This window comes from Delphinapterus leucas, chromosome 1 (genome assembly GCF_059928025.1).
Source record: "Delphinapterus leucas isolate spDelLeu-1000000601 "Yukka" chromosome 1, BTC_Dleu_Yukka2, whole genome shotgun sequence".
Taxonomy (NCBI): domain Eukaryota; kingdom Metazoa; phylum Chordata; class Mammalia; order Artiodactyla; family Monodontidae; genus Delphinapterus; species Delphinapterus leucas.
The window spans coordinates 121,984,583-121,990,953 of record NC_143129.1 but is presented as its reverse complement, the minus strand read 5'-3'; positions in this window follow the sequence as shown (position 1 = coordinate 121,990,953).

Here is a 6,371-nt window from a genome sequence, read left to right as displayed (position 1 = left end):
TTATTGCATGTTTACATTTAATACCTTCAATACGAGGTTAAATAGAACTGGTAATAGCAGATACTTTTTCTCTTGGAAAAAAAATTCAGTATTACACCATTAAGGGTGATGCATGCTGTAGTTATTTATCATTAGATACTCTATTAGATTAGGAAGGTTCCTTCTATTCCTAGTTTGTTAAGGATTTTATTATTATTTTAAAATCATGAGTGGGTGTCAAATTTTATTATTTTCTCTTTGTGTAGATCTTATATTGCTTCAAAACTTTTTGTTTATTAATACGTTAAATTAGTTGCTTTTCTAATGTAAAAACACTCTGCATTACTGCAATGAACCAAAGTCGTTGGGATGTACTATCTTTTTTATTCACTGATAGATTCAATTTCCTAAATACTGTTTAAGATTTTTGTATATATGTTGATAGTGGTTTGTAGTTTTCCTTTCTTGTCTTATAATGTCCCTGTCAAGTTTTGTACATAGGTTACTCTGATCTCAAGTTTTGTATCTACGTTAACTGATCTCAAGATTTGGGAAGTGTTCTTGAAAGTTTTGTATAATGTTTGTATTATTCATTCTTCTTATATTTAAAAGATTTCACTAACAGAACTACCTGGGTTTGGGGTTTTCTTTGTGAGATTTTTCTTTTAATTTTTATTTTGCAGTAGTTTAGACTTACAGAAAAGTTGCAGACATAGTACAGAGAGTTCCTATAGAGTTCCTACATACTCTCAACTCAGTTTCTCTTAATATTAACATTTCCCATAATCATAATACAATTATCAAAACTAGGAAATTAACATTGTTATTATACTATTAACTAAATTACAGACATCATTCAAATTTTGTCAGTTTTTCTACTAATGCCTTTGTCCCAGGATCCATCTAAGATCACACATTGTATTTAGTTGTCTTCTTAGTCTCCTTCAGTCTGTGACAGTTCTTAATTCTTTCCTTGTCTTTTATGACCTTGACACTTTTGAAGATTTCTGTTCAGCTTTTTTTTGTAAAATGGCCTTCAATACGACTTTGTCTGATATTTTCTTATGAGTAGATGAAAGTTATGCATTTTACCAAGAATACCATAAAAGTTATATGTTCTTCTCAGTGCATGATAACTAGGAGTACATAATAGCAATATATTTATCCTGTTAATGTTAACCTCAGTTACCTAGTTAAGGTGGTGTCTGCAGAATTTGTCTATTTAAGTTACTATTTTTTCCTTCAAAATTAATATATATCTTGGGGGAGATACTTTGAGACTCTGTAAATGTCCTATTTCTCCTCAGACTTACAACTCATTAATTTTAGCATACATTGATGCATCTTATGGAATTTACCTAATATTGATTTTCTATTTCCCTCATTTTTCCTACACTTATTAATTGGAATTCAGAGCTGTACTTTGTCATTCATTTATTTACATATTAAATTATTTATATCAGGATGAGTTCATGGCTATTTATTTTATTCTATGTGTTATAAACTAATATGATTATTATTTATTTTGCTTCTCAAATTATTTCCCCTTCAGTCATCCTGTGTCTTTTTGACATTTTTTTGGAGCACCGTCTCATGTTCTGGCACCGCAAGATAGTCATTTCTTAGTTGACGGATCTAGGAATATATGTTGCATACTAATCCACACATACACATACATCTATATTTCTGTATCTATCTATCTGTATGTGTGCTTATACCAATTCCTGCAATTCTAATACAGCACTACAGGATTCCTGCTAGCCTTCTTCCTTTTCTTATTTGTAATTTCTTTGGCAAAAAGAAGCATAGTTATTATTATTTACAATATATTTAATTTTCCTTCAATTCTAGTTGGAACAAACATTAATTTATTTCAAAACTGCTAACCCAAACCCCTATTGCTAACACATTTAGTAACTGGAATAAGGTGTTTTACAGTTCTTTTTGTCTTTAGCATTAGAGTATTTAGTCAAAGTACTGTTTTTCTCAGTTACCTAGGTTAGTTCTTTTCTTCTCCCTCCCTCTCCTTCAATGTGGTTCCATCATTTCTGGGCACATGGTTAGGTTAGGTTCCTTTGCTACAGTTCATCTTGTATTTTGGGTTCCTCCCACATCTTGATTGATTTAAATTGTTTATTTATTTGTTTTGGTATGTGAAACATTACTATAGTTCTACGAGTAAGAGGCAAACCAAAGGACATACTTAGAGAAGTGACGTTCCTTCCTCATACCTACTACTCCTTTTTCAGTCCCCCTTTTACTCTACACCTTCCCCACCCCATTAGTAATCAATCTCTTTAGTTTCTGGTTTAGCATTCCTGTACAGTCATCCCTTGGTATCCCTGGGAGGATTGGTTTCTGGACCCCCAGTAGATACTCAAATCCACAGATGCTCATGTCCTATATATAAAATGGAGTAGTATTTGTATATAGCCTATGCACATTCTCTGGAATACTTTAAATCATATCTAGATTACTTATAATAACTAATACAATATAAATGCTATGTAATTGGTAGTAAATACAATGTAAACACTATGTTGCTGGTGTGTGGCAAGTTCAAGTTTTGTTTTTTGGAACTTTCTGGAATTTTTTTCTGCATATTTTCAATCTACATTTGGTTGAATCTGTGGATGTGGAACCCATGAATATGGAAGGCTGACTGTATTTCTTTTGCACAAATGAGTGGATACATGTATATCTTCTTAAATTCTTTCTTACGTGAAAGGTAGATGACTATAGATACTCTTATTTGCACTTACTTTTTTCACTTAATAGTAAATTCTGGAAATTAGTTCATATCAGTTCATAGAGATTTTTTATACAGCATAATTCTCCATTGTGTATTGTACCATTTCTTCACCTGATCTCCTATATATAGGCATTTATGTTGTTTCTAACATTTTGCAATTACAAAGAATGCCGTAATGAATAACCCTGTGTATATGTATTTTTGCATTGTTGGAAGCATATCTTCATGGTAGATTCCTAGAGGTGGGATTGTTGGCCGAAAGGTAAGGACATATGTACTTTTCTTACCTATTGTTCAATTCCCCTCCTGAAAGGCTGTACCAGCTTGCATTCCCACCAGTAATATATGAGTGCTTGTTTCCCTCTAGTTTCACCAACAGAATGTGCCATAATTTAAATTTTAAAAATTTAAATACAAGTGAGAAATGGTATAGCAGTGCTTTCTACATTTTCATTTCTCTAATTATGAGTGTTTTTGAACATCTTTTCATGTGTTTGATGGATATTTTTATAACTTTTTGTCTGTTCATGATTCTTTGTGGAAAGATTTTAAATAAAAGATTTAATTTCTTTATTAGAGAGTGGAAATTTTTAATTTTCTATTTTTTCTTCTATCAGTTTTAAGTTGGGTTTTTCTAGAAAAATTTCCATTTTATATATATTGTCAAATATGTTGACGTAAGCTGCTAATAATATCTTTATTATATTTTTAATGTCTTTAGGATTAGGTAAGTAGTGATAGTGATGCCTACTCTTTCATATCTAATGTTGATCATTTGTGTTCTCTACCTCTCATTCTCTCTCTCTCTCATTCTCTTGATCTATCTTGCTAGGAGTTTATCAGTTTTGTCTTTGCAAAGAATCAACTTATGGCTCATTATACTGTGAGAAAGCCAAGGAACCATGTCAGAGAAAATCAAGACTTCTAGCCAACAGCCCCAGGAAAGCTACTAACCAGCAGCCAGAAACAACTTCCAACTTCCAGCCTTGGGAGTGAGGTCATTTTGGACTTCTGCCTGTTCTACACCCCAGCCAAAATCAAGTGAAGCAGAAGCACTTAATGGTGAATGCATAGAATCCTGATAAATAATTGTCATTGTTTTAACTCAGTAAACGTTAGAGGTACTTTGTTATGCAACAACAGGTAACTGAAACACCAAAACAGAGCTTATATCACTATCTAAGTTAAATAAGATAATAGTCTACACTAGGGATATTAGAGAGAAAAATATTTTGTAGTGACAGCTTTGCTCATAATTTGGATATAGAGTGAAAAAAAAAGAGAAATTAAGAAGAATTCCTAGGCTTTGTCTGAATAAAGCTAGATGGGTATTGGTATCCTTAACTAAAACAGGAACTACTAGGGGAGAAGTGAGGTCATGTTTGAAGGCAGGTTTTGTTGTAGGCCTGTTAAAAACTTAAATGCTTTTTAGACATCCAGTAGAGATATCAAGTGGCCAGCCTGATGTTCTGGGAAGAGGTCAGGACTGAAGACATGCATTTAAGAGTCCTTGGCATATCAACATAGGTGGTATTTAAAGTAAGGGACTGTTTGTTTTTTTGGTATTGAGTTGTATGTGCTGTTTGTATATTTTGGAATTTAAGCCCTTGTCATTTGCTCATTTGTGAATATTTTCTCCCAGTCTGTAGGTTGTCTTTTCAACTTGTTCATGGTTTTTTCTTTGCTGTGTAAAAACTTATAAATTTGATTAGGTCCTATTTGTTTATTTTTGCTTTTATTTCTTTTGCCTTGGGAGACTGACCTAAGAAAACATTGTTATGATTTATGTCAGAGAATGTTTTGCCTATGTTCTCTTCTAGGAATTTTATGATGTCATGTCTTATATTTAAGTCTTTAAGCCATTTTGAGTTTATTTTTGTGTATGGTGTGAGGGAGTGTTCTAACTTCATTGATTTACATGCGGCTGTCCAGCTTTACCAACACCACTTGCTGAAGAGACTGTCTTTTGACCATTGTATATTCTTGCCTCCTTTGTTTAAGATTCATTGACTGTAGGTGTGTGGGTTTATTTCTGGGCTCTCTATTCTGTTCCATTAATCCATATGTCTGTTTTTTGTGCCAATACCATGCTGGTTTTTTTTTTTTTTTGCGTTACGCGGACCTCTCACTGTTGTGGCCTCTCCCATTGCGGAGCACAGGCTCAGTGGCCATGGCTCACGGGCCCAGCCACCCCGCGGAATGTGGGATCTTTCCGGACCAGGGCACGAACCCGTGTCCCCTGCATCGGCAGGCGGACTCTCAACCACTGCGCCACCAGGGAAGCCCTACCATGCTGTTTTGATTACTGTAGCTTTGTAGTATTTTCTGAAATCTGAGAGGGTTATACCTCTAGCTTTGTTGTTTTGGCAATTCTGGGTTTTTTATGGCTCCATATGAATTTTTTGATTATTTGTTCTAGTTCTATAAAAAATGTCATGAGTAAATTGATAGGGATTGAATTAAAACTATAGATTGCTTTGGGTAGCATGTCCATTTTAACAATATTAATTCTTTCAGTCCAAGAACATGGGTATCCTTCCATTTCTCTGAATCACCTTCAGTTTCCTTTACCAATGTTTTATAGTTTGCAGCATATAAGTCATTCACCTTTTTGGTCAGATTTATTCCTAAGTATTTTATTTTTTTGATGCAATTTTAAAAGGGATTTTTAAAAACTTTCTCTGTCTGATATTGCTTTGTTAGTGTAAAGAACTGCAACAGATTTCTGTATGTTAATCTTGTATCCTGCTACCTTGCTGAACTTGTTTATCAGTTCTAATAGTTTTTGTGTGGAGTCTTAAGGGTTCATCAAATCAAAAAATAGGCAGAAGACCTAAATAGACATTTCTCCAAAGAAGACATAGAGATCTCCAAGAGGCACATGCAAAGATGCTTAACATTGATAATTATTAGAGAAATACAAATTAAAACTACCATGAGGTATCACTTCACACTGGTCAGAATGGCCATCATCAAAAAGTCTACAAATAATGAATGCTGGAGAGGGTGTGGAGAAAAGGGAAACCTCCTACACTGTTGGTGGGAATGTAAATTGGCGCAAACACTAAGGAAAACAGTGTGGAGATTCCTTAAAAAATTAAAAATAGAGTTACCACATGGTCCAGCAATCCCATTTCTGGTCTTATATCTGGAAAAGAGGAACACTCTAATTTGAAAAGATACATGTGCCCCAATGTTCATAGCAGCACTATTTACAATAGCCAAGACATGGAAGCAACCTAAGTGTCCATAGACAGAGGAATGGATAATGAAGAGGTGATATATATATACACAAACAATGGGATATTATTCTGCCTTAAAAAAGAATGAAATAATGCTTTTTGCAGCAACATGGATGGATCTAGGGATTATCATACTAAGTGAAGTACGTCAGGCAGAGAAAGGCAAATATCATATCACTTATTTGTGGAATCTAAAAAAAATGATACAAATTAGCTTATTTACAAAACAGAAACAGACTCACAGACATAGAAAACAATCTTATAGTTACCAAAGGGGAAAGGGGACGGGGGGGGATAAATTAGAAGTTTGGGATTAACAGATACACAGTACTATATATTAAATAGATAAATAATAAGGACTGACTGTATAGCACAGGGAACTATATTCAATATCTTGT